Source organism: Rhinoderma darwinii, chromosome 4 (assembly GCF_050947455.1).
Source record: "Rhinoderma darwinii isolate aRhiDar2 chromosome 4, aRhiDar2.hap1, whole genome shotgun sequence".
Taxonomy (NCBI): domain Eukaryota; kingdom Metazoa; phylum Chordata; class Amphibia; order Anura; family Rhinodermatidae; genus Rhinoderma; species Rhinoderma darwinii.
The window spans coordinates 334,432,405-334,449,286 of record NC_134690.1 but is presented as its reverse complement, the minus strand read 5'-3'; the positions used below and the strand labels follow the sequence as shown (position 1 = coordinate 334,449,286).

Genomic DNA, 16,882 nt, shown 5'->3' with positions numbered 1-16,882 from the left:
TTTATGATGTGTACGCTGTAAAAAAATAAAATAAGAACTGCTTTCTTTCACTTATTGTGGGGCACGAGGTGTGATGAATTTAACCTCCATGTGCCTCAAATTAATAATAATTAACCCCATCATGTACCTTACCCATTATGACTGAGAAACATGATGAGATTAATTACTAATTATGTGAGGCACATTCAAAATTAATCACACCTCGCGCCTCACATCAGAAAACGGAAGAACTTTTTTTTTTATTACTGTTGGCAAAGTATCGAATTGGTATCGAAATCGCAATACTAAACGAAGTATTGTATCGAAGTCCAAATTCTGGTATTGTGACATCCCTAGAGTGGTGTTGTCAGGGATCATTACCATGTATATTGTTTGCAAAAATATTATCCTTACATATATATATATATATATATATATATATATATATATATATATCAGTGTATTTCACAAAGAGATTGGATCTATGGAACACAAAGGAGCCTGCATGACGGACACGCCTATGGAAGACACCGCCCCTGGAATGCAAGTGGAGTGTACAGAAGAACTTACAGCTGAGGAGCCAATGGGGCTTAAGCACGTCCCACATCTCTAGGGAGGGAACTTGTGTTTCTTTCTTTGTTTAATAAAAAAGTTCAGTTAACTTCCTATATGACTGAGGGAGGACGTGTACCAACTTGTCTGTCTGGTGTACTTTTTCCATGCATGCTCCCAGTTTTCAATTTACAGAGCTGGCTATTCGGTGTGAGATAACAGGGAAAAATGGAAGTTTTACCCTGACAGTGTGTGTGATATAGTGATGGGGATCAAACAGTATATGGGTCATGGGTGGTGCAGACTGGTAATGGTCGGCATCTGCAAACAGAAAGCAAGTAAATACAGGAATGTGAGTGAAGTGGTGTGTTTGATTTGATTTTTGTATTGTGATTGGTGTTTGCAGTGTATATCCTGTGTATGGTGCTATTATAATTAGAGGTGCAGTGTATGGCAATATTATATTTAGGGGCATAGTGTGTGGTATAATGAGAACTTTATCTTTGTTTATAAGTGTAGAAATGTTTGAAAAGTGAGAAGCTGAAGACATCTGAGCGGCAAACTGCAGAAATGGGCTGTGACCGGGAGAAGTCATCATAGAGGTCTGGACCGGATGGAGAAAAAGAACTAGAATCTGAGACGTCACCGGTGAGTCACTTAATGTAAATGTTCATTCTGCCTCTAATCAGTAATGCAGTCACTGTATGATGGTGGTATGATTATGATATGATTTATTTTTTTTAAACAGCATCTCCCAGCATATCCTTACCATTGTTCAGGCCATGCTGGGAGCTGGAAACAATTTATTGCAAACCTATACGGCAGGGGTTGCACTAAATTGAGCTGTATTAGTGCTGGTGCTGTATATATGTACTGAGCTGGGTTCTGGTGTTGTGTATAGAACTATATTGCTTGTAAAATGTACAAATGTTTTTATGCTCGAGTTACATAAAAAATTGTGGAAAAGAAATGACACGTCACTGGCGAGGGGGAAGGAGATGTCGGTAAAGAGGTTGGGGGGGGGGGGCAAACTGAATCTTTGCCCTGGGTGCTGGAGAACCTAGCTACGCCTCTGATGGAAGCCCAGGTTGCTTTTGATAGCGACCTTCAGCTCGTCTGCATTGTTGGGTCTGGTGTCTCTCATCTTCTACTTGACAATACCCCATAGATTCTCAATCAAACACGGTGATACTGTGGTTATTAAACCATGTATTAGCGGGTGCCAAGTCCTGCTGGAAAATGAAATCAGCACCTCCATAAAGCTTGCCAGCAGGGGGAAGCATGAAATGCTTAAAAATTTCCTGGTAGACGGCTGTGTTGACTCTGGACTTGATATAACACAGTGGACCAACACCAGCAGATGACATGGCTCCCCAAACCAATATTGACTGTGGAAACTTCACTCTGGACCGCAAGCAAGTTGGATTGAGTGCCTCTCCTCTCTTCCTCCAGACTGCTAGAGTTCCTCTATTGCTGCCGAGTTCATCCATCGTTGCTGAGTTCCTCTATGGCTGCTGAGTTCCTCTATGGCTGCTGAGTTCTTCTATGGCTGCTGAGTTCCTTTATGGCTGCTGAGTTCCTCTATGGCTGCTGAGTTCCTCTATGGCTGCTGAGTTCCTCTATGGCTGCTGAGTTCCTCTATGACTGCTGAGTTCCTCTATGACTGCTGAGTTCCTCTATGACTGCTGAGTTCCTCTATGGCTGCTGAGTTCCTCTATGGCTGCTGAGTTCCTCTATGGCTGCTGAGTTCCTTTATGGCTGCTGAGTTCCTCTATGGCTGCTGAGTTCCTCTATGGCTGCTGAGTTCCTCTATGGCTGCTGAGTTCCTCTATGACTGCTGAGTTCCTCTATGACTGCTGAGTTCCTCTATGACTGCTGTGGTCCTCCATTGCTGCCTAGGTCCTCCATTGTTGCTGAGTTGGTGTTGAGTTCCTCTATGGCTGCTGATCTCCTCCATTACTGTTGAGATACTCTACAGTTGTTGAGTTCCTCCACGGCTGCTGATCACCTCCATTGCTGCCGGTTCTTTTTTTTTAGATCCTTTATTGCTATTGCATTTCTCCATGTTTGCTGTTTTTCCCCTTTTTTTGCCATTTTTGCAAGGTTCCTTCATTGCAGATGTGTTCCTCCATCGCTGCTGAGTTCCTCTATGGCTGCAGAGTTCCTCTATGGCTGCTGAGTTCCTCTATGGCTGCTGAGTTACTCTATGGCTGCTGAGTTACTCTATCGCTGCTGAGTTCCTCCACTGATGCTAAGTACCTCCAATGCTGCTGAGTTCCTCTATGGCTGTTGAGTTCCTCTATGGCTGTTGAGTTCCTCTATGGCTGTTGAGTTCCTCTATGGCTGCTGTGGTCCTCTATTGCTGCTTAGGTCCTCCATTGTTGCTGAGTTGGGGTTGAGTTCCTCTATAGCTGCTGATCTCCTCCATCACTGTTGAGATACTCTACTGTTGTTGAGGTCCTCCACGGCTGCTGAGCACCTCCATTGCTGCAGGTTGTTTTTTTTATCGCAGTTGGAGGCCTCTATTTGCTGAGATCCTATATTGCTATTGAGTTTCTTCATGTTTGCTGTTTTTTCCCTTTTTTTTTCCATTGTTTCTCTATGGCTGCTCAGTTCCTCCATTGCTGCCGAGCTCCTCCATTGCTGTTGGGTTCCCTTATCGCTGTTGGGTTCCTTCATTGCTGCTGACTTCCTCTATTGCTACGGAGCTCCTCCACTGCTGCCGAGCTCCTTCATTGCTGCCGACTTCCTCCATTTCTGCCGAGTTCCTCCATTGCTGCCTAGTTCCCCCATCGCTGCTCAGTTCCTCCACTGCCGTTGAGTTCCTCTACTGTTGCTGAGCTCTTCCATTACGGCTGAGTTCCACCATTGCTGCCGAGTACCTCCAGTCCTGCTGTGTGCCTCCACCTCTGCTATGTGCCTTCATTGCCAGTGAGCTCCTTCACTATTGTTGAGACCCTCCATAGCTGCAGAATTCCTCCAACGCCACTGAGCTCCTTCATTGCTGTGGAGCTCTTCTATCGCTGCGGAGTCACTCCTTCCCTGTTGAGTCTCTTCATCGTTGCTGAGTTCTGTCACAGCCGCTGAAACTTTCCACTGCTGCTGAGCTGCTTCTGAGTTGCAGAGTTTTTATATAGGGAAGATAAACGCCCTGAATATGCCGGCTAAAAACAGCCCAAAAAGTGCAATTCTCAACGCAGATCGGGAATTTGTCCAGCAGAATCCCAGAAAGAGCAAAACTCCCAAAACTTGGACAAATTCCTTAGCTCCCCGCTGTTATCTGGCATAAGAACAAATAAAACTTTGCCTGCTTTAACACCTAAGCAAGGAGATAAAGGTACTACTTCAATACGCTCTTTAGGAGAAGTGTTTATTGTGGACACCTCAGATACCAATCCAGGGTCTCAAACTGAACACCAAGGGTTGGATAACCCTCTGCTACTACAGGAAATACTAAGTACACTTTAAGGAATGGACTGTAAATTTACTGGCTTGCATGTTCAGTTGGGTGGGATAAAACTCGATATTTCATTAATAAAGTCTGATGTGTCGGGAATTCGCAATAGAATTGATGAGGCTGAGGGCAGAATTTACCTCCTGGAGGATTCTATGGCAGTACTATCAACGGAGGTTACGGAACTTAAACAAGATGTCAAACTCCAACAAAATAAGCTTACCGATATGGAGGATAGAGCTAGGAGACACAATCTGAAACTTGTGGGATTCCACGAAGGAGTGTAAAACAAAGACTGAAAAATGTATGCAGGGATGGATTCTGGAATAGATAGGACCAGAGTTCCTTGCTAAAAAAAAAATGTGTAGAATGAGCCCACAACCTCCCTGTCAAATCTAGATCAGCAGGCGCTTCCTCTAGGTCTATTTTGTTAAAATTATTATGTTATCTGGATCGGAATGCGATTATGCGGGAAAAGAGAAAAAGGGAGATTTGTTTTTTAATGAGGCCCGGATTTCTATCTATCCTGACTTCTCTATGGCAACAAATAAACTCAGGCTGAGCTTTCTTGAGGCCAAAAGGAGATTGTTTAAGGCAAATATTGAATATTCGCTTATATATCCAGCAAAATTAAAAGCCCCCTACAAAGGAATTATGATTTTCTTTTCAATCAGCAATGGCGGCAGATCACTGGCTGGACTATAAAAAGTTCTAAATAGAAATCTGTAGTTTACTATCACAATGGGCGCTTAGTGGGGGGCGGCAGCAATGGCCGAACTTTAATTTTTTTTATTTTTTGTGTTTCTCATCATTGTTATTGGCATACTGGGTCCCCTAGTGGTGTCCTAATTTATCTACCTTTGTTTCCAGGGGTGGAGAGATGGTAAAGGGAGATGATAGATGAGGATTTTTTCGCTGCACTGGTAGTTGGTGCATTAGCGAACTATGTGTGGGGTCTTAGGGGAGGTTGTCGGTGGGTCAGGGGGTGCAAAGAGAGGATCTTTCTTTGTTTTTTTCTTTTTTCCTCTGTTGGCCATTTTTTGTGCTCCTATTAATAGAAGCCTTTCAGAATAATGATATACTGCAATACAGTATATAGTGCAAGCGATCTAACGATCGCTGGTTGAAGTCCCCTAAAATTAGTTAAATAAAGTATTTTTTGTGTAAAAAAAAGAAAAATATTAAAAGTTCAAAAAAACACTCTTTTCCCATTTTTCCCCTAGAGCATAGTAAATAAATAAACATAATTGATATTGCCGTGTCTGTAAAAGTCTGAACTATTACAATATATCATTATTTAACCCGCGCGAAGGACGCCGTAAAAAAAATAAATTGTCAACGCCAGAATCTCTATTTTTTGGTCACCTAATCTCCCACAAAAAATTAAATAAAAAGTGATCAAACCGTCGCATGTACACCAAAATGGTATTATTAAAAACTACAGCTTATCCCGCAAAAAATAAGCCCTCATACCACTTAATCGACGGAAAAATAAAAAAGTTATAGCTCTCGGAATTTGGCGACGCAAAATAAATTTTCTTTTTTACACTTAGGGTTTTACTTGTAAAAGTAGTAAAATATAGAAAAAACTATACATATTTGGTATCGCCGTAATTGTATTGACACGCAGAATAAAGTTAATGTGATGTTTTAATTGCACAGTATAAATGGCGCACAAAAAACCATGGGGGAATCGCAGTTTTTTTCATTTTCTACCCCACAAATTATTTTTTCCCCTTTTCCTAGTACATTATATGGCAAAATAAATGCTGCTACAAAAAACTACAACTCGTCCCGCAAAAATCAAGCCCTCATAGTACTATATCAACGGAAAAATAAAGACGCTATGGCTTCTGGAATGTGGGGAGGAAAAAACTAAAATGAAAATCTGAAAGTTGTTTACGACGGGAAGGGGTTAAAGTTTTGGATTCAATAAAATGTATACTTTTGTAATTATTTGTGTGTCATAGACTCTGTGCCGATATAGGTTATTATAGAAAGTACCATGGCCTACCATCCGTTTATCCATAGCGATATATGTTGTTGTCACATTGTCATAGAAGTCCTTGATATCTCATACATGACTTTTCTGGTCAATAGCAAAAATACAACCAATTTTCAATTGGTATGCATATGAGTTTGAGCTTCCGACTAGCCCGACCTCATAAAAAGCCAGCATGTGGTTCATAGTGAGAAAATTCCACAATATTCTACAAGTTCATACCTCTTGAATTTATGCTCAAACTAGGATGGTCTTCATTGTTTGCTAAACTCATCAGGCTCACCTGCACTGGAACTTTCCTGTACAAGCTCTGCCCTGCATCCAACACCAGGATGGCGTTGGACTTGTATCCACGTGGGTTCGAGCCCCACTCCTGGTATAAGTTTTAACCTTTCCTAAAAGTTTCCTAAAAAATATTCAGTTGTAATACCTTCATGCATTAATGATTGCTGCATTTTGATGTCCACTACCTCACCGTGGTTAGTCATCTCTGAATGTTATATTGAGATATATGCACTGGCGCTCTCCTGCACGGGCTCTTCCTGTCATACAACACCACTATGGCCGAGTGGTTAAGGCGTTGGACTTAAGATCCAATGGATTTGTACCCATGTGGGTTCGAGCCCCACTCCTGGTATAAGTTTTAACCTTGGAGTCTACACAGTTTCCTAAAAAAAGAGCAGTCAGTGAAGTGAATAAAAGGAAAGATGACTGTTGCACTTTATCATGGTCTTTCTTATGTAAGAAACCACAGTTTAACCCCTTGAGTACCCAGCTCATTTTGGCCTTGAAGACCAGACCCATTTTTTCAAATCTGACATGTGTCACTTTATGTGGTAATAACTCCGGAATGCTTTTACCTATCCAATTGATTCTGAGATTGTTTTCTCGTGACATATTGTACTTTAAGGTAGTGAAAAAATTTTGTCGATAAATTTATTGCTTATTTGTGAAAAACACCAAAATGTAGAGAAAATATGAAGAAATTATGATTTTTCACATTTTAAATCTATCTGCTTGTAAAACAGATAGTAATACCACACAAAATAGTTACTATTTCACATTTCCCATATGTCTACTTTATGTTTGCATCGTTTTTTGAACATCTTTTTATTTTTCTACGACGTTACAAGGCTTAGAACTTTAGCAGCAATTTCTCAAATTTTCAAGAAAATTTCAAAAGGCTATTTTTACAGGGGCCAGTTCAGTTCTGAAGTGGTTTTGAGTGCCCTATATATTAGAAACCCCCATAAAAACCCCCATTTTGAAAACTGCACCCCTCAAAGTATTCAAAACAGCATTCAGAAAGTGTTTCAACCCTTTAGGCGTCTTACAGGAATTGAAGGAAAGTAGAGCTGAAATTTGAAAATTTCATTTTTTTTTACAAAATTCATTTGTAATACATTTTTTTCTGTACCACAGAAAGTTTTACCTGAGAAACGCATCTCAATATTTATTGCCCAGATTCTGCAGTTTTTAGAAATATCCCACATGTGGCCCTAGTGTGATAATGGACTGAAACACAGGCCTCAGAAGCAAAGGAGCACCTAGTGGATTTTGGGGCCTTCTTTTTTTAGAATATATTTTAGGCACTATGTCAGGTTTGAAAAGGTCTTGTGGTGTCAAAACAGTGGAAACACCCAAAAGTGACCCTATTTTTTAAACTACACCCCTCAGGGAATTTATCTAGGGGTATAGTTAGCATTTTGACCCCACAGGTATTTTGCTATGTTTATTGGAGTTAGTCTGTGAAAATGAAAATCTACTTTTTTTCTTGAAAAACTTAGAAATTTCGAATTTTTGCAAGGAATAAAGGACAAAAAGCACCCTAACATTTGTAAAGCAATTTCTCCCGATTACGGCAATACCCAATATGTGGTAATAAACTGTTGTTTGGACCCACAGCAGGGCTCAGAAGGGAAGGAACGCCATTTGGATTTTGGAGTTCTGATTTTACTGGAATGGTTTTCGGTGCCGTGTTATGTTTGCAATGCCCTGGAGGGACCTAAACAGTGGAAACCCCCCAAAAGTGACCCCATTTTGGAAACTATACCCCTCAAGGAATTTTTCTAGTGGTATAGTTAGCATTTTGACCCCACAGGTTTTTCGCTGCATTTATTGGAATTAGTCTGTTAAGATGAAAATATACTTTTTTTTTCTGAAAAACGTAGAAATTTCGAATTTTTGCAAGGAATAAAGGACAAAAAGCACCCCAACATTTGTAAAGCAATTTCTCCCGATTACGGCAATACCCCATATGTGGTAATAAACTGTTGTTTGGACCCACAGCAGGGCTCAGAAGGGAAGGAACGCCATTTGGATTTTGGAGTGCTGATTTTACTGGAATGGTTTTCGGTGCCGTGTTATGTTTGCAATGCCCTGGAGGGACCTAAACAGTGGAAACCGCCCAAAAGTGACACCATTTTGGAAACTATACCCCTCAAGGAATTTTTCTAGCGGTATAGTTAGCATTTTGACCCCACAGGTTTTTCGCTGCATTTATTGAAATTAGTCTGTGAAGATGAAAATATACTTTTTTTCTGAAAAAACATAGAATTTTCACATTTTTACAAGGAAAAAGGGAGAAAAAGCACCCCAACATTTGTAAAGCAATTTCTCCTGATTACGGAAATACCCCATATGTGGTCATAAACTTCTGCTCAGAAGGGAAGGAGCACCATTTGGATTTTGGAGCGCAGATTTTGCTGGAATGGTTTTCAGGCGCCATGTTGCATTTGAAGAGCCCCTGAGGTATTAGTACAGTGGAAACCCCCAAGAAGTGACCCCATTTTGGAAACTACACCCATTGAGGATTTTGTTTTAGGGGTGTAGTGAGCATTTGGACTCCACAGATGTTTCATAGAAGTCATAAACATTGGGCAGTGAAAGTGAAAAATTGCATTTTTTCCAATAAAAAGTTGATTAAGCCCCAAACTTTTCATTTATACAAGGGGCAATAGGAGAAAGAGCACTGCTCAATTTGTTACCCATTTTCTCTTGATTACAGCAATACCCCATATGTGGCTGTAAACTGCTATAAGGGCACATGGCAAGGGTCAGAAAGGAGGGAGCACCATTTGGTTTTTGATCACAGATTCTGCTGGAATATTTTTCAGGCATCATATTGTGTTTTCAGAGCCCATGAGGTACCAATATAGAGGAAACTCACAAGATGTGACCCAATTAAGAAAACGACACCGCTCAAGGTATTCATCTAGTGGTATAGTGAGAAATTTTACTTTTCAGATTAGGAATTAAAACAAAATTGGTAGAATTTTAATTTTAATTTATTTTACAAACGCGTGGGTTTGATGAAACATTGTGGGGATGTATCAAGCACTAATGAGAAAAAAAAGAACTCACAATTCATTCATTTTTTTTTCCTGTGTTCATTGATACCCTATATAGGACCTTTTTGTATTGAGGCACATGGTGAGGCCCGGAAGTGAAGGTGTACCATGAGGCTCTTCAAGGCCTAGTTTTTGCTTGGGTGATTTTGGGCCACCATGGTGGTATTCATCTAGGGGTATAATGATTTTTTGTTTTGTTTTATATATCCAATTGGTGCACAAGTGGACAATTTTTAAATGAAGGTGACATAAAATTTAAGATGAAGTTTATATGGACATCCTGAAAATGGCATGAAAAAAATTAGTAGTCCACTGAAGAATGGTAAATTCTGAAACATTCTTTCATGCAAAGCCCTGGTTTGGAGGGGCAAGTGCTGCATTGATATATTGTATCCTTTCGGATACCCCTCTTCACGCACACGCGACATCGTTTTTGTGGATGGCTCTTTTTTTTCGTTGGGGGGACTTCACTGGGGAAGTGCTGGCCAGGGACAATTCTATTTGCCTCACTTCCTGAAGCCCTGCTACTCGCTCCTTCCTCTTGGTCTTTAAAAATTAATTTTTTAATTACTTTTTCAAGGTACTCGAGGTACCTAGAACGATTGCCAGCACTTCGGTACAAAATAAAAGAATTGAGGAGGGCCATTTCAATTAAATATACGGACAGTTTTTTGTACCATACTTTCGTCTTTCGCATGGCACAGTATGGCTTCATTAGTTCATCTCCCAAATCCACCCCTCCCATATGCTTGTTGTAGGCCTGTATGCATACAGGCTTTGAAACAGTGGTGCTTGTTCCACGCACTGAAACTGGGCTTGTAGTGTTTCCATGCATGGTGGAGAGCATGAGGACCTCTTTTTTGTCCCTGAATTTTACCAGGAGCACATTTTCATCATATCGTGCCCTGGTTTCGCCAACTGACAGTTTCTCAGCAAGAAAAGGCTTTGGGAGGTATTTTAGATTCCTGCGAGCAGTGCCACAGGCCATTGTTTTCCTTTCAACAAGGCACTTAAAAAGCGGAACGCTGGTATAGAAGTTGTCGAGGTATAGGTGGTACCCCTTATCCATCAGAGGATGCAGCAGGTCCCACACTATTTTACCGTTTGTGCCAAGAACTGGGGGGCACTCTGGGGGACTAATCTGTTTGTCTTTCCCCTCGTACACACGAAAGGAGTGTGTGTATCCAGACTGGCTCTCGGACAGTTTATATATTTTTATGCCATATCTGGCTCTTTTGTTTGGCAAGTATTGTCGGAAATGAAGCCGTCCTTTGAAATGGACTAAAGATTCATCAATGGCTATGTTTTTTTCAGGAACATAAACTTCTGCAAAAACCAAATAAAAATATGTGATGATGGGCCTAATTTTGAACAGCCTATCAAAATTTGGATGATCCGGGGGGGGGGGGGGGGGGGCACTGCTCATTGTCAGCAAAGTGCAAAAACTTTAAAAGGGCCTCAAAACGTTTTCGCGGCATCACAGCACGGAATACAGGTGTATCGTACAAAATATCTGTGGACCAATACGATTTGATGGTTGGCTTTTTTACAAGGCCCATGTGGAGCAAGAGCCCCCAGAAGGTTGCAATTTCATTTGCATTGGTTGGATGCCAAGCTTGGGTTCTGGCATAATGGGATGTCGGATTTTTGCCTAAGAATTGTTGTGCATATAAATTTGTTTGCACAACCATTAGGTCAACTAAAGTATCCGAAAAAAAACATTGAAAAAAATCTATTTCCTGAAAGTCAGTTGGATTTATTTTTATGCCAGGGGCAGAGGTAAACGCAGGAATTTCAGGTGTGTAAGAGGTAGGCGGTAGCCATATGGGGTCACTGGTGCTGGGGTCACTTGTGCTGGGCTCATTCGGATCACTAGCCCTGCTTCGTTTCTGAGGGGGTTCCTCATCATCACTGGAGGAGGATAACACAAACTCAGATCCACCCTCACTGGCGCTTTCTGTATCTGTATCTGAACATAAAATGGCATATGCCTCCTCCACGCTAAATAGACGAGACATTATGGGTGTGTAATAACACTGCACTAACCCTGACGTGCAAAACTAAATTCCTGAAAAGTATTGGCAAGGAAACTGTGACGTGCAAAAGTAGCACACAAAATTACTACTAAATGACTAAAACTTTTTTTGTATTTTTTTTATTTTTTTTTCGGTAGCCACTGTCCAGGGTGCTGAAACAATTACTACCGATCTTTTAACTCTTTCAGCACCCTGGACAGTGACTATCCCCTGACGTCGCCTAGCAACGCTCCTGTAATTACGGGTGCACACACGTTGTCGCCCATAATTACGGGAGCCCCATAGACTTCTATGGGCCTGCCCATGCCATAATTACTGCCTGAAATAGCACATGTTCTATATTTTTCAACGGCACGGGCACCTTCACGTAAGCATACGGGGAGGTACCCGTGGCCAATAGAAGTCCATAGGCCCGTAAAAACGTGCCGTAATTACGGCCCGTAATTACAGGCGTTTTTACATTCGTGTGCATGGGGCCTAACTGTGGGGATGCTTGCAGAATATACCCAAATTAAAAGCTCCTCCGTTGTTTTCGTGTCGACGTTCTTGTATTCTAAATGATAAATTGGTGAAATAAGATTAGGGCACGGGTAAGAGAGAATCTCAATCCTATATTATTACTCAAAATAAGGGGTGTTTTCCATGTTTGGGGTGTGTGAAGTGCTCCCTAACGGTTAAGAGAGGCTCTTTTGCGTATCCAAAAAAATGAAAACCTATAATATTAAACATTATTTAACTTAACTCTGATCATGTTGTATATCTGCTACAGTACCCTCACAATTTTTTGTACAGCTCTTGTGCGATTTGTGGTAATTTTAAAAAGACAAAACAGATAAAAACAAGGGGACATATATACAAAAACACAGAAAAAGGCCATACTTACAAATGGACACAGCCAGGTCAGAAACGCTGATGAAGGAGAGTGAGCAGGTGCTTTAAATAATAATAGCCACTCCCACTAGTCTTGAGGGGAGTGGTGTGTGGTGCATGGTATGTGTAGTAAGAAATAATAAATGAATAGTGTATGTGCAAGTGTAATAATATAAGTGAAATATAGGGGGCAGTAATGAGTAAAGTGCCTCAATAAAAATAAATGAATAATGTGTGCAAGTGTGTGAAACATGGAGGGATAGTGTGTAAGTCATGAGGCGCAACGTGTATAGCCAGGTAGAAGCCTATTTGTGACGCCTTGATAATTCATAGAGCGGGCTACCCTGCTTGCTAAGCCAAACAACAACACACCATGATCTCCCAGCATCAAAGACCCGGCTGTGTCCAAAAGAAGCAAATATAAGTAATAATGAAAAATACCTGGGGTATTAGTGATCATTTTGGCCAAAAGGACGCAAGCTCGCAATCCACGACAAGGATCCCAAGACTTGCGAGTCCCTAACTCCCTAACTGCAACAAAAAGTTCTATGAATTATCAAGGCGTCACAAATAGGCTTCTACCTGGCTATACACGTTGCGCCTCTTGACTTACACACTATCCCTCCATGTTTCACACACTTGCACCCCATTATTCATTTATTTTTATTGAGGCACTTTACTCATTACTGCCCCCTATATTTCACTTATATTATTACACTTGCACATACACTATTCATTTATTATTTCTTACTACACATCCCATGCACCACACACCACTCCCCTCAAGACTAGTGGGAGTGGCTATTATTATTTAAAGCACCTGCTCACTCTCCTTCATCAGCGTTTCTGACCTGGCTGTGTCCATTTGTAAGTATGGCCTTTTTCGGTGTTTTTGTGTATATGTCCCCTTGTTTTTATCTGTTTTGTCTGTGCATCAGGAGCTTTTTGTTCCAGTTAGGGAGTTAGGGACTCGCAAGTCTAGGGATCCTTGTCGTGGATTGCGAGCTTGCGTCCTTTTGGCCAAAATGATCACTAATACCCCAGGTATTTTTCATTATTACTTATATTTGCTTCTTTTGGTCACATAATCTCCCACAAAAAATGAAATAAAAAGTGATCAAACCATCGCATGTACATCAAAATAGTATTATTAAAAACTACAGCTTATGCCGCAAAAAAAAAAGCCCTCATACCACTTAATCGACGGAAAATTAAAAAAGTTATGGCTCTCGGAATTTGGCGACACAAAATAAATTTTCTTTTTTACACTTAGGTTTTTACTTGTAAAAGAAGTAAAATATAGAAAAAAAACTATATATATTTGGTATCGGCGTAATCGTATTGATCCACAGAATAAAATTAACATGTTGTTTTAATTGCACAGTGAATTCCGTAAAAACGGCCCGCAAAAAACCATGGAGGAATCGCTGTTTTTTTCATTTTCTACCCCACAAATAATTTTTTCCCATTTCCTACTACATTTTATGGCAAAATAAATGGTGCTACGAAAAACTACAACTCGTCCCGCAAAAGTCCCGCGAGATTACTCTGTAAATGACAGGTTACAACGAGATTATGCTTGCTCTGCTGTAACTACCACAGAAACGTTAACGAAGTGCAGAGATTGTGAATAGACATCCCGTGGAATGTCTATTCACTGTCTAAACACTTCAGTATCGTTAATGTGTTCGTATAAAACAGCACATAGTGATCTAAAAGGATCCCTATGTGCTGACTAAATGAATGGAGAGAAGTGCATGACACTGATTGGTCAGCGTCATACACTCCTCTGTACAATGCCCACTTGGTCAATAGTAAAACACGCCCAGTTGTCCATTGAGAAACTCATTAGCATAAAGCTAAAATCGCTAATAACGTGGTGAAAATAGATCATTTTTTAAAATAAAAAGCACTGCTGTCACCTACATTATAGTGCCGATCTCCTTATGTAGGAGATAGGACACGTATAATGTGGTGACAGAGCCTCTTTAATTTAATCCCCAGATATTTTATGCTGTCTGAATGCAGTAGGAAGGGGGAGTTTAGTTTCAGAGATGTTAACAGAGACGGAGTGCAAGAGATACAGAGGCCTTCAGACTTGTTAGAGTTAATTTTGAAATTGGATAAATCACCAAAGTGGTTAAATGTCTCTTTAAAGAGGCTCTGTCACCAGATTTTGCAACCGCTATCTGCTATTGCAGCAGATCGGCGCTGCAATGTAGATTACAGTAACGTTTTTATTTTTAAAAAACGAGCATTTTTGGCCAAGTTATGACCATTTTTGTATTTATGCAAATGAGGCTTGCAAAAGTCCAAGTGGGCGTGTTTAAAGTAAAAGTCCAACTGGGCGTGTATTATGTGCGTACATAGGGGCGTTTTTACTACTTTTATTAGCTGGGCGTTCTGACGAGAAGTATCATCCACTTCTCTTCAGAACGCCCAGCTTCTGGCAGTGCAGACACACAGCGTGTTCTCGAGAGATCACGCTGTGACGTCACTCACTTCCTGCCCCAGGTCCTGCATCGTGTCGGCCACATCGGCACCAGAGGCTACAGTTGATTCTGCAGCAGCATCAGCGTTTGCAGGTAAGTAGCTACATCGACTTACCTGCAAACGCCGATGCTGCTGCAGAATCAACTGTAGCCTCTGGTGCCGATGTGTCCTCGCTCGTCCGACACGATGCAGGACCTGGGGCAGGAAGTGAGTGACGTCACAGCGTGATCTCTCGAGAACACGCTGTGTGTCTGCACTGCCAGAAGCTGGGCGTTGTGAAGAGAAGTGGATGATACTTCTCGTCAGAACGCCCAGCTAGTAAAAGAAGTAAACACGCCCAGATGTACGCACATAATACACGCCCAGTTGGACTTTTACTTTAAACACGCCCACTTGGACTTTTGCAAGCCTCATTTGCATAAATACAAAAATGCTCGTTTTTTAAAAATAAAAACGTTACTGTAATCTACATTGCAGTGCCGATCTGCTGCAATAGCAGATAGGGGTTGCAAAATCTGGTGACAGAGCCTCTTTAAGTCAGGGTAGAGCTATGGAGGGGTTAGTAATGAAAATAAGCAAGTCATCAGCAAAAGCAGCCAAGGAATCCACTCGGTCACCAATGGAGACCCCTGTAAGAAGTGGCTCCTGACGCAGACTCTGGATCAAGGTCTCAATTGTGAGGACAAAAAGGAGGGGAGAGAGTGGACAACCCTGTCTTGTTCCATTCCTGATTTGGAAGGGGTGCGATAGGTGGCCATTTACTCTAAACTTTGCGTGTGGGGAAGTGTATAGATATAGGATTTTGTGAATGAAGAGTTGTGGAAAGCCGAAACAGGAAAGCGCCTTGACCATATAGGTCCAGCCCACCCGGTCAAAGGCCTTCTCTGCTTCAGTAGACAACAGAACCAGAAGAATCTTTCTCGATTGTATTGGATCAAATTGAGAACACGCGTAGTGTTGTGTTTACCCTCTCTACCCTTAACAAAACCAGTTTGCTCTGGGTCAATCAGGAATGGTAGTAATGATTGCATCCTATTAGCTATGATTTTGGCATATATTTTAACATCCACATTCAAAAGTGATATGGGGCGATAACTACCGCATAGCGAAGAGTCTTTACCATCTTTTGGTATAATTGAAATATGCGCTTCGAGTGCAGAGGGTGAGAAATGTTGAGAAGAAATAAGAGAGTTACACACTTTGAGGAAAAATGGCAGCAGAATGTCTCCAAACTGTTTACAGTAGGAGGCGGGAAGACCATCCGGTCCCGGGGGCTTACTAGCGGGCATACTTGAAAGCGCGTCACAAAGTTCTTTAATGATAAAAGGTGATTCAAGCAGGGTTTTTTGTGTATTAGATAAGGATCGAAGGGAGAGGGAGTCTAGGAAAGATTCAATCATCATGGTTCTGTCCGCAAGCTCCTTGGATGTCTCCCCAGGACATAGATCGTACAATTATTGGTAAAAGGAGCAGAACTCAGATGCAATGTCGTTTGTGTGCTCAAAGCATAGCTCCAGTAGGGGAGCGGATTTTGGGGACAAAGCTTTGCTGTTGTCTCTTTTTAGCTAAATATGCCATGGGTTTGCTCACCTTGTCACCATGCATATAATATTTATGGGTAGCAGAAGTATATGCCTTCACCGTGCGCAAGTTCAAACTTTGTTTTAGCTTCTCCCTGCAAAGTATAAGCGAGGAGAGAACCCCTTGAGCTGCGGAGCGCTTATGTTGATTTTCAAGGTCTGATATTTGGGAAAGGAGGCCATCAATTTCCCTGTTCCTCTCTCTCTCTTCAAAAACGAACCCATGCTTATGAGGATGCCTCTAATCACTGATTTATGAGCCTCCCATATTGTGCTGAAGGAGACATCAGGCGTATCATTCTCTGCGAAGTAAGATCTCATTGCTGACTCAACTCATTGCTTATTCCGCAGAGACCATAGGAGAATTTGATTAAGTTTCCAGTTGTATTGCCTAGGCAAAAGAGTGTGTATGTTGAGGAACATGGACATCGGGGCATGGTCTGACAGGAGAATGTTGCCTATAGAGGCTGAGTCTACTATAGAGAGTTGGTTATTCGTGATAAATAGGTAGCCTAATCTTTGGTAAGAATGGTGGGGGTGGGAGTATAAGGTATGGTCCCTAGTAC

At 41.4% G+C, this 16,882-nt stretch overlaps 1 non-coding gene across 1 annotated transcript; it reads left to right on the top strand.

Annotated features, from left to right (window-relative positions):
* The first annotated feature begins 6,541 nt into the window (after positions 1-6,541).
* TRNAL-UAA (transfer RNA leucine (anticodon UAA)) lies at positions 6,542-6,624 on the top strand. The gene has a single exon. It is a non-coding gene; the product is annotated as a tRNA-Leu (tRNA).
* The last annotated feature ends 10,258 nt before the right edge of the window (positions 6,625-16,882 follow it).